Here is a 20,594-nt window from a genome sequence, read left to right on the forward strand (position 1 = left end):
GCACTTTACTTTTCAGAGATACACAGATCTGATACTCATCCCTGTTTGAAAACCATTAAGCTACATTACTAAGTGTGGTAAACATCTATAAGATTTCAAAACTAGTCTAAATTTAAACATTGAGTTTCTGGACAGAAACAGTCAAATGAATTCAATATGATATTATAATCTGATTATTTAAAAGTCATTTAAAAATATAAAAATCTATTCAGACCACCTTCAGAGGAGTCAACAGAATGAGCTAAATGCCAAAACTATTTTCGCAACTGACCTTGAGGATGGGCATGTATGTGCACTGCTGCTTATGTCTAACTCCAGAAAAGAGAATTTAGGAATGGAAAGAAAATTACTGAAGAACATTCCCCATTCCCCACCCCATCTCCCTGCCCAGAGCAGTAACTACAAAGCAAAGACTTGGGATGAATATATTCTTATACCCTGAATTTCATTATGAACAAAACAAGTTACACTTAATTTTCTGTGATAGCTTACGTGAAACAAGTTAAAAGGAAATACTGAGGCAATTTTATTCAAACTTCCTTCTCTATCACAATATCCACTAACATGTAGTATCTACCAAATCATATCTGACAGATAGTTCCATGGAGAATAAATTAACTTTTTTACCTGTTTTTCTGAGACTTTCTGAAAATGCTTAAATTTCTTCTGGGACATTAGCAGTAACCATGACATTTCTTGGGACACATAGCAGAAACTGTTTGTGACTTAACAATACCCATATCCTCATCCTTATTAACAAAGCATAGATCTTTGACCTGGAGAGTAATGAGCTCATCTAAGTATTGGCATCATTCTTCTCTTTTGCTGTTAGATGTCAACATACAACAAATTTCTCATCAAGTGGGGCAAAACTGGAAATTTATGAAGTATTTCTGAAAAAAAAACACCTTTCATTTTCTGGTGAATAAAATAAGAGTCAGCTGGTACTACTACACTCCTTCCTACAATGAGCTGGACATATAGTCTGAGCTGCAATAACCTTACTGTGCAAGAACCAACTGTCCCTTTTCTCAAGGGAAATGTCCTTTTTATCCTGAACGTGGCTTCATTTATCCCTCTGTTTTCAGCCAGGCTAATAGATGTTTACTGAACTGAATCAAAGGCTTTGGAATTTAGAGTGTGACTATGCTTAATCTGGATTAATATTTACCTAAACTTCAGAATTTTTATTTCCCACAGATACACTTTTTTCCCAAAACGCTTTGGCAAATGGGACTGGGACAGGGACAGCAAGGAACAAGGGCTAGACAATTTTTTTGAGGGGGTGGGGGGTGGACAAGAACAAACTAATCTCCTCACACATTATTTCTTCCTTTCATGTTCTTACTCTTTCATACACCTAGGCGTGTATATATACAGCATGGATAAAAAGAGAGAGAAAGAAAATGAAAAAAAAAGAACAGCTGCTTAAAAATATGCACAGTTTTATCAGGATCCTAATAAAAATTACAACCAAAATAATATGTAACATTTAATAATTATAATGCAGTCATTATCATTAAAAATAGGTTGATATCTTGCCCATGATTTTGACTTTTACTTTCTGTCCTTTTGTGAGGCTCTGCTTTCTATATGTGCACAATCTCTGTACTTATTCAAGCATGTCACATATACAGCAGTGCTACTACTAATTATAGCTTTATAGTTTCACAGTCCTTTTCTCATCTAGTGTTCCTTCCAATCTCTTCAACACCCCAGGTAGATGAAAATAATAAATCTTGCAAGTTCAAAAACAAAAAGCAAAATTTTATCAAATTATGAACAAGAAATACAATTAAACTTTATAGAAAAGCTCAGAAGAAAACTGGTAATTAAAAACATACAACATAAAGTCTAAGGCAACTAAGAAGTATTAACAACTGAATAAGCTACACTGATATTCCCCAGTGTGCCAAATGATCTGCATGGAAGTTTTTTGGCAGATATGGATTTTGGTTGAGCAGAGAAGTGAGTGAACACTTTTTCATTTTCAGAAGCAATGCCAATAGCTTGGATTGAAGATGAGTACAGTTTGTGTTGTAGGGTGTTTTATGACTCAAGAGTTCTTGAGGATTCCAGATCCTGATGTTTCATGGGAGAACACAGGAGCAAAAGAGAAGAGAGAAATCTAAGGACGGATCTGACATCTCCCTACCAATTCCCTTTTCTTCTTTAATGGAAATTATGCTCAGATGTGTGTACTCTGATGAGTCAAACTGAACTCATTTATTACACACTGCTTATTGTAGAGGTGGATAATCTATTGACACTGGCTGGGAATCATTCCAGCAAGTCCCTTTATTCAAGTAAATAGCAATAGGAAAACTCCTCCTGATTAAATCATTCTTGTTTCTGACACCAAGATGGCTTCCAAAAATTAGAACTTGAAGCAATACCATCTTGAAATATTTAATTGTATTCCCTGATCATCCTATACATAAGAATTGATTTGGTTTCTCTTTCTAAAGGAAAAAAAAGCTATCTTTTTTACAAATTCTTTTTTGCTTCAACTATAGAATAAAAATGAAGATAATACTTAGACATCTTCATGTATTTTTTGTTAATACAACAAAGAAAGAAAAATGAAAAGCTTTAGGATGGTAAAGGAAGGGAAATCATAACTTTTTTACCCATCATGTTGGTATTAATAACTCAAGAGAAGAGCCAATTTCGTATTTTGTTTCCCTTCTTAGAAAGCATATGCACCCAAATAAGAATAAAATGGATCCTCTGTTCCAGGACCCTGTGTATAACTAAATGTTGGCTTTAAAGTGTTTACTGTATATTAGTTTCTGTGCAAGGTATTGCACATGTATTACATAGTTTAATTATACTACACCAGTGAGGTATTACTATATTCAATTCACAGATGAGGGAACTCAAGTCAGGCAGACCGTGTCAACAGTACACACTAGGGAAGTTAACAAGGCCCAGTTTGTCTTTTCATGAAAACTCCAAAATGCCCTAGTTCCTGTACTCCAATTATCTGAGGTCTGTGAAAAAAATCCAATCCCAGCTGTCTGAAATTACTCTGCCCGAGCCAGAACACACCCAGAGCCCTCTCTCTTCTACAACATAAACACAATTAAAACATGATCACTGTGCATCCAGCAAGCAAAGGGTGTGTGCGTGTGTGTGCTCAATCGTGTCCAACTCTTTCTGACTTCATGGATGGTAGCTGACCATGATCCTCTATCCATGGGATTTTCCAGGCAAGAATACTGGAGCAGATTGCCATTTCCTTCTCCAGGGGATCTTTCCAACCCATGGATTGAACCAGCACCTCCTGCATTGGGATGTGGGTTCTTTACTGCTGAACCACCAGGGAATAGACTTTGTGAAAATAACTAAAAGCATAGGTGAAAAAAGCCCTTTGGAATACTGCACCAGTGGATCATTTTCCATAAGTCAGGTTTTCAAAATTTAACAGCTAGGAGGAAAGATTTCCACTTGTATTAATTAGTGTTCTATTGTTTCCATAACAAACTACTACAAACCAAGCAGCTTAAAACAGTAAAAACATTGTATCTTACAGTTCTGAAGGCTAGCAGTCCAAAATAGGTATCACAAGGTGTCATTGGGGCCAAGCTCTTTCCCGGAGTCTGCCAACACTTCTTGGATTGGCACTTGCCAGCAGGATCTCAAACATTCTGACTCTGACACTGACTCTTCAGCTCTACCCCTCCCCTCTCCATACCTAAGTACCCTGGTGATTACATTGGGCCCACTTAATAATCAGAACTACTCTCCTTAATTGAAGATCAGATAATTTGCAATCTTACTTTCACCTGAAACTTTAATTCTCCTTTGTCGTATAACACAATAAGCTTCAGGGATTGGGGTATAGATACCACCTAGTGATGAGTATGGGCTTTCCTCGTGGCTTGGTGGTAAAGAATTTGCCTACAATGCAGGAGACCAGCGTTTGATTCCTGGGTTGAGAAGATTCATTTGAGGAGGGCATGGCAACCTACTCTAGTACTCTCTCCTGGAGAATTTCATGGATAGAGGAGTGTGGTGGGCTATAGTCCACAGAGTCACACAGAGTCAGAGGCAACTAAGCAGCAGGGATCATAATTCTGCCTACCACAACCACTCTAAAAACAATGAAAATCAAAAGTTGTAGGAGATACAAAAGGTCAAATGTGGGCAAAACCTCAAATTGTTTATCTTCAAATTCTAAGCACTGGAAGTCAGTAAACGTCCCTGGCAGGAACATATGGAAAAACACAAAAATCTTTATAACACTTCTTGGAAATTTCAGAAGCAGCATGGAAGGATAGTTTCAATTCTGGCATCTAAAAATTTTGTGACTTAAAGCAGGTCTGTGAACTTGTATTTCTACACCTCAGATTCTTTATCTTCAAAATCACAGGATCTGAATAAACAACTCTCATGTCATATCTAGAAGGTAGAGTATGATCTCTGAAAGACAGGGTTTTGATGAAGATATGAAACTCTGAGAAATGTGGGTAATAGGAACCTGTAATAGCACTGCACCTAACAAAGGCAATTAACATTTTATTACTTTAAAAAATGTGTAATCTGACGCTGAGCTAATACTTCAGTTATGAGCAAGGAGTCTTATTTTTACTAAAATTTGCACATGATGAAGGAAAGACAGAATTATTTTGGTCAAAGTAAATACCTATGAGGACTATTATATGAAATAATTTTTACTTCATTATTCATTGTCATAGAAAATAAAAATTAATCAAAATACTATAAACAGAAACATAAAAATATCTTTATATGGTTAAAAACAATTGCATTGAAACATGATTAATGGGCTAGTGAAAGCAGTTGTCTTAAACAAAAATCTATAACTGACATAGACAATAAAAGAATCTCATATTTATGATATTTCATATAATATTAAATTAGGATTTATGATTTTATATTATATCTCATATTTTAAAATCAAAATGAAAACTCAAATTCCAATTACTTAAAACAAAAGACTAAATCATCAAAATGGATAAAGCAGAAAAGTACTTTCTAATATCAAATACAGGAAATTTTTTTTAAAAGCACATTAGTCAAAAGTATTCTTTGAATACATGTACCCCTTTAATTCATATTAAATATAATTGTACACATATTACTTAAACATAATTTTGTGGGTGATGATTTTATAATAGGCCATAACTTAAATTTGAAGAAGAGACATTTTGTTGCTAGCGAAAAAAAAAAAATCAACTCCAGGTAAAAGCAGATGGGGGTAAGGCAGAAATATAAAACCAGTAAGGGAAAGACATTCCAAGATATGTAAACTTCTGTAATCCCTTTGGTCCTTATTGTCCTTATTCATTACATATATAATATTTCGTATCAAATTTATGATTCTATAAGAAGTGAACTGATAGGGTCCAGAAGATTCAATTAACAAATTAAAATTGCTCAATATTAAAAGGAGCAAGAGTATTCTAAATAAAGGCTGAAGAAATAAGACTCTCAGGAAGTGACTGAGATGAATAGGGATGGGGGAGGCATTTGGGAGGAAGTTGAAAGTAGTTTTAGGTAAAAAGATGTTCTGTGCTTGGGATTTGGGGCCAAGTTAAATTAGCAAAAAATGCAAGTAAGTAATTAGAGTGTGCTTTAGGCCTAGAATCATTTCGGATTATAGGGAATATAGGAAAAGATTGTTTTCTAGAGAGCCACCAAGAAAACAGGTTTAAATAGAGCTGAAATTGTGGTAGAAAAAGTCAGAAAAGGAAATTAGGAAATAGGCAAATTGTCGTCAGTGGCTAAAATTTAGTGTGAGAGCTAATACATAGTTGATACTCAGTAATACATCGCCCATCTTATTTTACACATCTATACACCATTTGGAGGCGGGCATGGCAACCCCCTCCAGTATGCATGCCTGGAGAATTCCATGGACAGAGGAGCCTGGCAGGCTATACTCGATAGGGCCGCCAAGAGTCGGGCATGGCTGAAGTGACTCAGCACACACACTTACCATTTGTACAATCAGATGATAGTAGTTACGAAGATTGCGCATTCATTCTGTCCCAGAACCTTGTAACTAAGTTATTTTCTTCTTAGGAAAGCTATGCTGCTGCTGCTGCTAAGTCACTTCAGTCGTGTCCGACTCTTTGCGACCCTATAGACGGCAGCCCACCAGGCTCCGCCGTCCCTAGGATTCTTCAGGCAAGAATACTGGAGTGGGTTGCCATTTCCTTCTCCAGTGCATGAAAGGGAAAAGTAAAAGTGAAGTCACTCAGTCGTGTCCGCCTCTTAGCGACCCCGTGGACTGTAGCCTACCAGGCTCCTCCGTCCATGGGATTTCCCAGGCAAGAGTACTGGAGTGGGATGCCATTGCCTTCTCTGTAGGAAAGCTATAAAGGTACCTATAAAATAATGGAGATCTAAGAAGGAGAATTTCAAACTTAATATTTATTGGATTTCTGTCTTGTTAATGGCATTAATATAACTAGATACTGGAGCAAGAAGAGAACACAGTAATAGAGTAGTAAGGATAGTGTTTACTTTTTTATGTAAAAAGTGATGTTTTACATCACTCAATATTTCTCATATGACTACTATTTAATTAATGTTGATAGTTATGATTGGATAATGAATCAGAAGTCTTAGATATTAATTTTAGTTCTGCTACTTACCAGTTATGTTTTCTTCTATGTCATTTAACCTCTCTTTAATCTCAGTTCTCACATTTATTAATTCATAAAAATATCTGCTGTATCCCTATTGGATAGGATTGTTGTGAAGAGAAACAGAAGATAATATATCTCTCTGTCTATCTATATATCAATGCTCTTTGTAAACACCAAAAAACAATAAGAATCCATATGACTATGGCAGTCTTGTCTATATAGAGACTGTAAACTAAAACTTGAGGTATAATACATGTATAAAGGCTATAAAGATACATACAAAATGCTGATAACATAATGACAGAATACAGTAAATGCTGTAAGCAAAGTGCAGTTTCATTTTCATGAATACATTAATGAAAGATTATATGCTGTTAACATCAATTGATTCAGTAGACTTAATGAAATGGATCAGAATAGATAAAAGGAATAACTCACTAAAAACCGAGTTATAGAAATCTGTATAAATATTACATAGAGCATATCTGCAGTGGCAGACTGTACTTAGTCACTCCCACCCTTTAAAAGTTTCCATTTTAAACTATATCAGACACTTGAAAACCTAACACACATTTCAGCCTAATAGTACTCCTTGATGACTAAAAGAATTATTTTAAACATTGCAAAGAAAATGTCAAAACAGCTACTGATTCATATGCTATCAGCACAATATTAGGTATCCAGTAAAAGAGGAAGAGTGACTTACAGTCATAGAGAAAATAATAATAAAATGTATATTGGGTTGTATAGAGAAGAAACCACAGAAAAGTTTATGTTAAATTCTAGGGAAACCACAAAATGATTAGATTATAGAATCCTCTCCCTGGGGAAGTAAAAGATAACCTGTGTTTACTAAAACTTATCAGGGGAAATGAAACAGGGTGGAGACAAGACAGGAATTCTACACCAAAAGGGGAGGGGAGAGAAGGATGACGACCTTTGATTTTTTTTCTGTAGCATTCTTGGACACAAAACTGCTCAGAGCCAGTAATATTTTTTTCTGAATTAGCTGTAAATAAATCAGAAACATATGTATTATAATTTCACATTCTGAAAGTGACCCTGGTCATCCCTAATGGCGTGGGGAAAGTTACTCATTAAATTCCATATATTTTCAATTTAGCAAGCTCTAAACCAAGGGCATGAGGATAGGTATAGCCAATCAACATCAATACTAGAAAAGACAAGTCTATGCAAGAGGTATCTGAGGATGTCTCTCTCCAGTGCCTCTTTATCTGTGCCTTAACCAGTCATCTCATTCAGACAAAATGTATTCTCACATGACAGAACTAATTTTGACACAAAATGTTCTGTATTGATTCCTGGGATTCTGTTGTGGCCTGTCCTCTGCAGATTTCTGCTGGACTGAACAGGAAAACCATTTTGATCCATAATTCAATAGAAAGCCCAATATGACTTTTCAAATTTACCACTGACATCTGAGAAGATAAAGAATGGCATCCCATTTTTTTTCTTGGAATTTCAAGCACAATGAATAAACTTTTCTGTCCAAAGGGCATATTTTGCATGAGGAGCCACATCACTGGGGAGAAACGTACCAAAAACAATTCAAGTTTTTAAATAATAAAGGAAAGGATGACTGGGTGTAGCTGTTATGTGCTTTTCATTACATCCTACACCCTAAGGAAAACTATTCCTTCCGGATGCCAAGATTAAGGCCTTTTGTGCCATAAAATGCAGCAGAATGATGTTCTTTACAGCAGTTTTTAGGCTCCTAATTCCATGTGATCCAATTTGACATTCTAGCTGGACATAGAAAAAACAAAGGGATCAGCAAAAAATAAGCCTGATTAGTACTATGCTTTTCAACTACCTTTCATGATACATAGTTAAGAATTTCTCTTAAAATTATCACAATTTTCATTCACAAAAGAATTTAGATAAATACCATATATTTGGTAAAATGTATACAGATCATGTTATTGTCAAGGCAATACTTGTGAAAATTTCAAAGATATATTCATAAAATTTCAAACTTCTCCACTATAGTAAAATGTAAAATAGTTTATCATTTTATGGTATTATGCTCTCTTATTTATATATTTATTAATAATATATTCAAATATTACTCAGAAATATATAAATACCTTTGTGATTTCTATGAACTATTGATAGCATTATTATAATTTTATGCCTGAGGTAATATGAAATCTGAGAGTGATTTATGTTTATCATACCTTAAATTTGCTTGACAAAATTCTCAATCCTAAAATAATTGAAATTATTTCAAGATTAACCCATTACTGACCGGGAGATTTTCGCTGAAACTAATGCCTGTGGCCAATGATTTCTTACTTAAGTGATACTAGTCTGTCTCTGGTCAATAGCCTTCAGGTAACAAAAGACGTATTAATACTCTCTGATCAACAATGTGTTAAGAGGGACACTAGGCATATGATGTTTGTCAGTCATTCAATTGCTTTATGTTTTTGAAAGTAAAATATGTTTATACACAAAATCATTTCTCTTTATAATAACAATAAAATGTCAGAGAAAGAAAGTAAAAAAAAAAAAAAGAATCTCATTTTAAATGGCATTTAAAAAAAACCCTAGGAATAAACCTAACCAAGGAAATGAAAAATCTATATGCTAAAACTATAGTATATTGATGAAGGAAATTGAAGATGAGGCAAGGAAATAGAAAGATATTCTATGCTCTTGCACTGGAAGAATTAACAGTGTTAAAATGGCCCTACTACCCAAAGCAATCTACAGATTTAATGTGATCCCTATCAAATTACTCATGACATTTTTAACAGATATTAGAACAAATAATCCTACAATTCATATGGAAAAGAAGCAATCTTGAGGAAAAAGAACATACCTGGGGTATAACCTTCCCAAACTTCAGACCATACCACAAAGCCATGGTAATCAAAACAATACGGTATTGGCAAAAAAGCAAAAAAAAAAAAAAAAAAAAACACAGACATACAGATCAGTGAAATAGAATAGAGAGCCCAGAAATAAACCCATATATCTATGTTCAATTAATCTTTGACAAGGAAGGCAAGAAAATATGATGGAGAAAAGAGAGTCTCTACAACAAGTGGTGTTTGGAAAAGCTGGACAGTCTCATGTAAATCAATGAAATTAGAACACTCCTTCACAGTATATAAAAAATAAACTCAAATGTTTTAAAGACCTAATTATAAGACATAACACCAAAAGCTCCTAGAAGAGAACAAATGCAAAACATTTTCAGACATGAACTATAGCAGTATTTTCTTAGATCAATTTCCTGAAGCAAAAGAAATAAAGGTAAAAAGAGACTAATTGAACCAAATTAAACTTAAAAGCATTTTCAGAATAAAGAAAACCATCAATAAAATGAAAATACAACCTATGGGATGAGAAAATATTTACAAATGAAGCTACTGGCAAGGACTTAATTTTCAAAATATACAAACACCTCATATAACTCAATATAAAAAAAAATAAAGAAATGGACATAAAACCTAAATAAACATTTCTTCAAAGAAGACAGATGGCCAGGAAGCACATGTAAAGATGCTCAACATTGCTAATTATTAGAAAAATGCAAATCAAAACCACAATGAGGTATCACCTCATACTGGTCAGAATGGCCATAATCAAAATGTGTACAAATAATAAAGAGAATGTGGAGAAAAGGGAGCCCTTCTACATTGCTGACAGAAATTTAAATTGGCACAGACACAGTGGAGACTCCTTTAAAAAAATAAAAATATCTACCATATGATCCAACATTCCATACCTAGGCATATACCCAGAAAAGAAAACTCTAATTCAAAATGATAAATGCATCCAAGTGTTCAGTGCAGCACTATTTATAATAGCCAAGATGGGGAAACAACTCAATAAACAATTATTTTAAGAAGTTGTGATACACACACACATACATACATAGACACACAATAGAATATTACACAGCCATGGAAAAGAAGAAACCATTGCCATTTGCAGCAACATGGATGGAAGCAGAGAATATGATACTGAGTGAAGTCCAACAGAGAAAGACAAATATCATATGATATCACTTATATGTGGAATCTAAAAATATACTACAAATGAATCTGTATACAAAATGGAAACAAGACTCACAGACATAGAAAACAAATTTCTGGTTACCACGGGAAAGAGGAGGGATAAATTAGGAGCATGGAGTTAACAAACACTGTACATAAAATACATAAGCAATAAGGATTTACTTTATAACACAGGGAACAATATTCAATATTTTGTAATAGCCTATCATGGAAAATAATCTGAAATAAAAAATGCATATGTAATAATTACTTTGCTGTATACCCAAAACTAACCCAATATTCTAAAACTAACAAAATATTGTAAGTAGACTATACCTTGATTAAAAAATAATTTCAAAACATTTAAAAAGTATTATATATATACTGGGTTTCCCTGGTGGCTCAGCAATAAAGGATCCACCTGCAATGCAGGAAATGAGGGTTTGATCCCTAGGTCAGGAAGATCCTGTGGAGAAGAAAATGGCAACCCACTCTAGTATTCTTGCCTGGAAAATCCCATGGACAGAGGAGACTGGCGGGCTACACTCTATAGGGTCACAAAAGAGTTGTACACAACTTTGTGACTAAATAACAACAAAATATTTATATACAATATTCATATATTATATATAATAAATACTATATTTAATATAGAAATATAATGTATACAGTTTTCCCACCCATTAGAATTATTTTCATTTTACTCAATTAATAATTATAAATTGTCAGGAATAATTCAAAACCTGAGCAGAACTTTTTAACAAATTTTACCATTGATTCAAAAGTTCAAAGATCTTTGATAATTATACTTTTAGGCCTTGCAGATGTAATAAATTATAGATTGGAGCTGATGTCACCTACTTCAATATGTTTAACCTTCCATTATTTGGTTGTGAACTCTAGCTTTAAAAACATGATATAAGATACACTTAAATGAATTTCCCTTTACTGCATTTTCAAATCTATGGAGAAAAAAAATACTCCAACTCAAGTCACAGGTTGTGAAAATGTCTCCAAAAAGAAAAGAGAAAATAAAGGTTTATGATGTTTGGAAACTCTTTAGGAGCTTTGTTTCACTAGACCATTCAGGTATGACCTAGATCAAATCCCTTATGAGTATACAGTGGAAGTGACAAAGAGATTTAAGGGACTAGACCTGATAGACAGAGTGCCTGATGAACTATGGACAGAGGTTCGTGACATTGTACAGGAGACAGGGATCAAGAAAATCCCCATGGAAAAGAAATGAAAAAAGCAAAATGGCTGTCTGAGGAGGCCTTACAGATAGCTGGGAAGAGAAGAGAAGTGAAAAGCAAAGGAGAAAAGGAAAGATATTCCCATCTGAATGCAGAGTTCCAAAGATTAGCAAGGAGAGATAAGGAAGCCTTCCTCAGTGATCAGTGCAAAGAAATAGAGGAAAACAACAAAATGGGAAAGACTACAGATCTCTTCAAGAAAATTAGAGATACCAAAGGAACATTTCATGCAAAGATAGGCTCGATAAAGGACAGAAATGGTATGGACCTAACAGAAGTAGAAGATATTAAGAAGACGTGGCAAGAATACACAGAAGAACTGTACAAAAAAGATCTTCACGACACAGATAATCACGATGGTGTGATCACTCACCTAGAGCCAGACATCCTGGAATGTGAAATCAAGTGGGCCTTAGAAAGCATCACTACGAACAAAGCTAGTGGAGGTGATGGAATTCCAGTTGAGCTATTTCAAATCCTCAAAGGTGATGCTGTGAAAGTGCTGCACTCAATATGCCAGCAAATTTGGAAAACTCATCAGTGGCCGCAGGACTGGAAGAGGTCAGTCTTCATTCCAATCCCAAAGAAAGGCAATGCCAAAGAATGCTCAAACTACCTCACAATTGCACTCATCTCACATGCTAGTAAAGTAATGCTCAAAATTCTCCAAGCCAGGCTTCAGCAACACGTGAACCGTGAACTTCCAGATGTTCAAGCTGGTTTTAGAAAAGGCAGAGGAACCAGAGATCAAATTGCCAATATCTGCTGGATCATCGAAAAAGCAAGAGAGTTCCAGAAAAACATCTATTTCTGCTTTATTGACTATGCCAAAGCCTTTGACTGTGTGGATCACAATAAACTGTGGAAAATTCTGAAAGAGATGGGAATACTAGACCACCAGACCTGTCTCTTGAGAAACCTGTATGCAGGTCAGGAAGCAACAGTTAGAACTGGACATGGAACAACAGACTGGTTCCAAATAGGAAAAGGAGTACATCAAGGCTGTATATTGTCACCCTGCTTATTTAACTTATATGCAGAGTACATCATGAGAAATGCTGGGCTGGAAGAAACACAAGCTAGAATCAAGATTGCCGGGAGACATATCAATAATCTCAGATATGCAGATGACACCACCCTTATGGCAGAAAGTGAAGAAGAACTAAAGAGCCTCTTGATGAAGGTGAAAGAGGAGAGTGCAAAAGTTGGCTTAAAGCTCAACATTCAGAAAACTAAGATCATGGCATCTGGTCCCATCACTTCATGGGAAATAGATGGGGAAACAGTGGAAACAGTGTCAGACTTTATTTTTTGGGGCTCCAAAATCACTGCTGATGGTGATTGCAGCCATGAAATTAAAAGACTCTTACTCCCTGGAAGGAAGGTTATGGCCAACCTAGATAGCATATTTAAAAGCAGAGACATTACTTTGCCAACAAAAGTCCGTCTAGTCAAGGCTATGGTTTTCCAGTGGTCATGCATGGATGTGAGAGTTGGACGGTGAAGAAAGCTGAGCGCCGCAGAATTGATGCTTTTGAACTGTGGTGTTGGAGAAGACTCTTGAGAGTCCCTTGGACTGCAAGGAGATCCAATGAATCCATCCTAAAAGAGTTCAATCCTGGGTGTTCATTGGAAGGTCTGATGTTGAAGCTGAAACTCCAATACTTTGGCCACCTCATGCGAAGGGTTGACTCATTGGAAAAGACCCTAATGCTGGGTAGGATTGGGGGCGGAAGGAGAAGGCGATGACAGAGGATGAGATGGTTGGATGGCATAACCGACTCGATGGACATGGGTCTGGGTGGACTCCGGGAGTTGGCGATGGACAGAGAGGCCTGGCGTGCTGCAATTCATGGGGTCGCAGAGAGTCGGACACGACTGAGCGACTGAACTGAACTTCTAGTATATTATTTTACTTACCAACCTTGGTCCAACACAAACTAACTAGAGTAGGATAAATCTAGCTATTTTCCACCAAATGAATTCCAAGCTTGCAAAAATGAGAACTGATAATAACAAGAATAATATTTTTATATCTCTGTTTCCTATTTAGGTCCATCAAAAGGAAAACTATAAAATAAATAGCAGTCCATCCAAAAGGCAGAAGCACAAACATGACAGGCCTTCTGGTATTATTCCTTGAATGGCTCATGTGATTTGTTGGAGTATTTTTATAGACTAAATTACAGAATTATAGAGTCATGGAATTTTTAGAACCAAAAGGAATGTTAGCAATCACTAGGGTGTTTAGTAAACAATCCCTTGAATGTTAAAAACAATACACAAAGGAGCTTGCCTAATTTCCTAAGACCTTCCTCTCCCTACAGACTACCTCCTATATATCAGGAGGTGCTGGGTATAAGGCATCATGTAACTTCACTACAGTGTGATCGGGTACAAGGTGGATAAGTTTGGTTTTTTCAGGATTCTACCCAAGGGGGTTTATTGTTGGAAGTTAAAGGGATTCATAGGCAAACACATTTATCAAAACATATCCCATACAGAAATCCAGATAATACCACTAGAATAAATTTCATATGTACAAAAATGCATCTTGGTAACTAAAATCTGCAGTATATAGCAAAGAATCTAGCTTAGCTTATTGTCTCTAAAATTCATTATAATATCTTAATATATTATGGGTTTTTTTACGGTAGAGTTATATGTGCTACATGATTGCTATTCATACAGAATCTAGCATTGCATATAGTAAAAACTGGATATTTTATTGCTTTTTGCTTTTATTGCTTTTTGTTTATTTTTTGATAATTTATGTGACATCTGTCTCAAAAAGAAAAACAAAACAAACCTCTACAATATCATGCATTCATGCTCAGTAGCTAAGTTGTGTCCGACTCTGTGACCCTATGGACGATAGCCGGCCAGGCTCCTCTATCCATGAGATTTTCTATCCAAAATACTGCAGTGGGTTGCCACTTCCTCCTCCAGGGGATCTTCCTGATGCAGGGATCAAACACACGTCCCCTGTGTCTCCTGCATTGGCAGGCAGATTCTTCACCACTGAGCCACTTGGGAAGCCTCCAACAATATCATATGGACATCTAAAATGTGTCATTTATTTTAGTAGAATTATTAGTAAAAATTTAACTGTGCTTAAAGATGATTATTTCACTTAAGCCTCACAAAAATCTAGTTTGCAAGTGAGAGGACTGCTGAGAGAAGGGTAATAATTTGACCCAAGTTGCATAACTGCTAAGGTACAGCTTTGATTTTCAAGCTCAAATGTCTGTTAAAGCCCAACTGTGAGAAACGATAAGCCAGAAGGATTTGCACATTAGTTCAACCATTTTTCAAAGGAAGGATAAAAAGTTCTTAGAAATTTATTTCAAATAAAGTATATAATAATACAATAACTGTATGAAAAAGGAAAATTTAAACTGAGATGTACCATGCAATCTAATCAAAAAGGAAAACAAAACAAAATCATTTTCCCCAGAAATCTCCCTTTTACTCTTCCTCAAAGTTTCGCCATATTAAAGGAGAAACACAGCATCCCCTGGAGTAAAAATGATACCTGGTAAACATGCTCAAGAAGATGTGATGGACTAAAGTCCCCCTCTATCTACATTCCTTTTGGTCTAGCTCATAATTTTGAATGCCTGTGGTTTGGAATGCTCAACTAATCTGTGGACTGACCTGTTTCCACATATGTCCATCTAACAGGTTTCTACATTTCCCTCTCACTTTCAAGCATGCACAGATTTGGTAAATTATTTCAGTCTTTTTATAATTACTGTCCTTAATATGAGTTTTTGCCTTTCAAGCATTCTGTTAAAGTTACACTTACTCTCTGAACTTCACTGTCCTTTTACTGAGAACTGGAGATACAATGTTGATTTTATAGATTAGCACAATTTTAAACAGACTTCCCCAAGAGTTGATATTAGAAGTTTATTCTCTTTATTTTCCCTTTTATTAGGCATTCTTCCCCATCTTTATGGGGAATGTCTAAGGTCATTTGATACATTTATTTTTATTTAAGGGGGTTTCCTAAGGTCACTGGATATCTTTTACTTTTATTTAAATATCTTGGATCTTTCATTAGGGGAAAAAAAGAAAGTTTTCCACTGAAAATAAATCAAAATACTGGGTGGGCTTGTAAAGTTCCAAAATTATTTTAAAGTCATATTTAGCTGCCAAAATTGATATAATTTATCAGCTGGCATTTTTAGTGCAAGAAAATTTCCAATTATTTGAATCAACTTTTTAAAATAGATGATATGATTCTCATGTTCATTTTAGCAATTTTTGAACATTGTGTTTCTTTGGCTATTTTGCAGTCTGGCTGGATAAAATTGCCAGTCAGCATATTAAATGATTAGAGAGAATTAAGTTAATGTGAGAACTGATTCCAACTCAACTTAGTATTACTATAGTAAGTTTCATGCAATGACAAGTTTAAAGTAGAGCTAATGAGCAGTAATCAACAAAGACTCAAGTTTTTAATATATAATAGTTTAGATTGAACTATTATATAAACATAGTATTTAATAAACTATATTTTACCACATAAAAGCAAAAATATCCTTAATTTATATTTATTAAATCTGGTTAATCAATAGTCCTTATAAAGGTTCCCATTTCAGTTAACTGTTACATGTACATAGGAAGAAAAAATATTCAGATTCCACTTTACAGGAAGCAAGAAGTATGTATCTATTAGTAAGAAATTTGGCTTGTTACATCAGTCACCTTTTTTCTCAATTTCCAGATTACCATATTTTATACATATCTATAAAGTATTATATTTTATTTTAGCCAGCTTCACTTCTGCTTTCTTAAAACAGCCCATAGAGCCTATTTCTTAGCAAAACTATTCCTGTCTGCTATTTATGGAGTTATTCACTTTCTCCTTTGTGCTGTATTTGACACAATACGTTTTCAATTGGAGATGATACCTTACTGTCTCCTGATTATTATTCATGTCTGTTTTCTCTTTTAAAGTAATGGACTTGTAAATAGACAAGTCACTTTGTTTCATCTTTTCACAGTCTGTACTAGATACTCTTTCTAGCACTTAGAAGATGAACTGGAATGTAAATTTCCATCAGCCAATAAATTTCATGAGGCAAGGCTTTTGTTGTTCATTCACTGATGTGTCATAATCACCAAAAAATTTTTTAAAAAGCCTAGAAATTCTCACTAACTATTCATTGAACTCATAAAATTTTATTTAATTCCTTTAATTAGTTTATTCAATTAGAATTATTTAATTTGAATTAGATCTTAAAGTATCTAATCATGAAAATTATTATTTGCCTTTCTATTAGCTTCTATGATATAATTCTTTGAATTGCATCAGCGTATAAACTATTTTCTGAATATAAGTTTATACCTTAATTATACATTTAAGTCACCAAAATGAAGAATTAGATCTTCTACATCAGATTGTAACCTGTGCCTGCCCTTCTGACACAAGCACCATCTAATATGTGTGTATTACATCTCCCAAGTCTGGTACTCTCATCAGAAGCTTCAACCAAACTGTGTTTGAGTCTTAACAGTGAAAATGGGGTGGAAACTTCGCTGTACAGTCTCACTCATGATATTTCTGGCACTATTTAGGTAATTTCATGCCAAAAAACTGCAAGAGGCCACATTAGATGTCAGAAGGACATACTACCTCTTGCCAGAAACAGGAAGATAAGTGAACGTGATGAAACTCTCACAGGTTAACAATAATTACAACAACATATTTTTCAAGCCCTCTCTTTGGCAATCTCCTGTTTCCAGTCTGTAATTTTAATTGCTCCACTCATACTGAATTAAATGTGAACTAGTAAAAGTTAACTTGTTTATTTAAAACAGCATTGGACTGTGAAAATCAAGAGACCTAGATTCATGCACCAATTGAATCATTAACAAGCTGTGTGTCTTTGGCCAGTCTCCTCAGTTTTTTTCATTCTTAGGATCCCAAATTGAGAAAGCAGGAGATCGAGCTATGTGATGTTTGAAGCCTCTTCAAACTCTAAGATTCTAAGATCCTTTTAACTTATTCCTAAACATTGATATCTCTCAATTTTCACCATATTTTTATACTTGTGTTCTTTCATTAGCTTTGGAATACCCTCCCTTTCTTGTCTTTTCAAATCTTGATTACTTTCCAAGACCCAGCTTACTTCAAATTTCCAACAAGAACCCTTCCCTGATTGCTTGTGTGGACATACTAACAGCCATATGAATATACTATTTTTCCTATTCAACAATAGTTTTGAATATGTATTAGTCTTGTACCTTCAAGTAGCTTACTATGCTCTAGAAAAAAAGATGATGGCCATGCTTTTTTTGTATGCTTTATGGCATTTAGTAGTAGTCTAGGTATTTATTAGTTTTCTGTTATTATCATTGTAGTTTTAAGAAGTACTTGATTGACTGCTTACTTAATTCATTTTTGAATGGAATTATATCTGTGCAATTAAAAAAATCTACAGTTAAAACTCCAGTTTTGTCTTTTTGCATATGTTCTTAAATTTAAATATGACTGAATTTGCCATCCTGCTGGTAATGCTAGTAATTTGAAGGACCTTTCATTTTCAATTTTATATATACTTCATTGTTTCTGAGAATTAGTTTTGCCTATGAAAAAGGTTTTTGGTGAGACCTCTGTGTGTGTTCAAGTAGAGAGAAATGTTACCTTTCCAGATGATTCATTTTAGCTGAAAGACTGTTTTATGTGGTCTAAGGGATGAGAAGATCATGACTCAGGAGAACCAGAGCTTAGTACCAACTTTGTCAGGAAGTCTTTGGATAACAAACTAATAAATTAATATGTTTATGCTCAGCTTTCCTATTACATCTTTAATTTAGCCTCATTCTCCTGATTTATTTCACAGTTTAGCTGAAAATCGAATGAGAATTTTTTAAATTAAATATAAGCATATTAAAGTGCTAGAATATAACTACTTTCAGTTTGCTTTTTCTATCTTCAGTTCAACTCTTTTTGCTAGCAATCAGACTTGTTGAAATTATTTTAAAATTCGGTAGAAAAAAGCTCCTTCAACAGAAAAATTGTACATGAGATTGAGACTACTTTTGCTGAAAATACCTATAGGCAGAAGTAATGAATATGAGACTCGTCTAAATAACTATCCTGGTTTGTAAAAATTTAAATAACTTTAAAACATGTTTTAAAATATTTTTGAGTTTTAAAAATATGCTTTATGTGACAAAATGAAGAGTGGCCCTACCCTGATACCCATTTTTGGTATATGCGCTGCCAATATGAGCACATTTTTAATTCACTTCTTTATGAAAAACACAAAAGCATGACAACCACTGATCTAGCCCAACTCTACATTTTTAAGCAGAAAATAAATCAGGGCTTGGAGTGATTCCACAACTTGCTCAACTCCCAGATATAGAAAGTGGGTAAAATGATACAAATGAGCTGATTTACAGAACAGAAACTGACTGACAGATTTGAAAATCAAACTTATGATTACTAGAGGGGAAACTTGGGGGAATGTGAAAAACTAGGAGATTGGGATTAACATACACACACTATTATATTTAGAGTAGATAACTAATAATGATCTACTGTATAGCACAGGGAATTCTGGTTAATATTCTGTAATAAGTTATATGGGAAAGCAATTTGAAAGGAAATGGATAAATGCATGTGTATAAGTGAATCACTTTGCATACTCCTGAAACTAACATGACTATATAAGTCAACTATGCTCCAATAAAAAATAAAAAATAAATAAAAAGGGACATATGAAGAAAAAGATTACTTTCCTATTTAAAAAAAATACTCGTTTACTTTCTGAAGAAGACAATTTTCCATAAAATCTCTCCAATATAGTATACTTTTAATTTATGGACCATAAAACATGACTTTTCTACAATGGGTAAATTTGCTGAAGCATGTGTCTGGAACACATGAGCCAATGGTTGCAGTTGTGGGGAAGTCTTATTTCTTACTGAGCTCCTCAGTGTCAGAGAAGACTGTTAAAACATGTGGGAGTGTCCATTAGTGTGTGATGCATTAACAATACAGTTCTTACTAAGATACATTAATTTATAAAGAAACTCTAAAATTTATGGAAGACTTCAACTATATAATTTTCTGATAAATATTAAATAAATATGTCAGCAGATAACAAGTGAATTAATTGTCTGAGTTTCTTCTTGGGAGAGTACATATAACTTTTCTATTAATTAGATTTCTTCTAGTCTGTTCAGTTTTAGTGAACATAATAGTCTTTCAGTCATGTCTGACTCTCTGAGACCCCATTGTAGCCCACCAGGCTCCTCTATCCATGGAATTCTTCAGGAAAGAACACTGGAGTGGGTAGCCATTCACTTCTCCAGGGGATCTTTCAGACCCAGGGATAAAACTAGGGTCTCCCACATTGCAGGCAGATTCTTTACAGTCTCAGACACCAAATGCCAATAGATAACAAGTGAATTAATGGTCTTGGGTTTCCTCTTGGGAGAGTACACATAATTTTCCATTAGTTATCTATTAATTAGATCTCTTTTAGCATGTTCAATTTTAGTAAGACTTTTTATATTATTGAATGATTACTTCTTTTAATCTCCTTTCCTGATTTTTTTTCTTTTGGTTCATTAATTATATTTATTAAGAGCTAATTTTAATTTAATAAAGTACATTAACTTAATCATTTTTATCTTCACAATAAGCCATGAAGTAATATTATCTTTATTTA

General features: G+C 34.4%; 1 protein-coding gene across 4 annotated transcripts in view; it reads right to left on the reverse strand.

Annotated features, from left to right (window-relative positions):
• Positions 1–20,594, reverse strand: part of LOC145524398 (uncharacterized) — a 1,208,145-nt gene that overhangs the window by 613,175 nt on the left and 574,376 nt on the right. Inside the window, exon 1 of one of the 4 annotated variants that reach the window (XR_014067470.1) lies at positions 628–679. The exons of the other annotated variants lie outside the window; for them this stretch is intronic. The gene's annotated coding sequence lies outside the window, so the exon portion shown is untranslated. Of the gene's footprint in view, positions 1–627; positions 680–20,594 lie in introns of those variants that run through there. 4 annotated transcript variants of the gene reach the window in all.

This window comes from Giraffa tippelskirchi, chromosome 10, assembly GCF_054371585.1.
Source record: "Giraffa tippelskirchi isolate mGirTip1 chromosome 10, T2T-mGirTip1v1.2.pri, whole genome shotgun sequence".
Taxonomy (NCBI): Eukaryota; Metazoa; Chordata; class Mammalia; order Artiodactyla; family Giraffidae; genus Giraffa; species Giraffa tippelskirchi.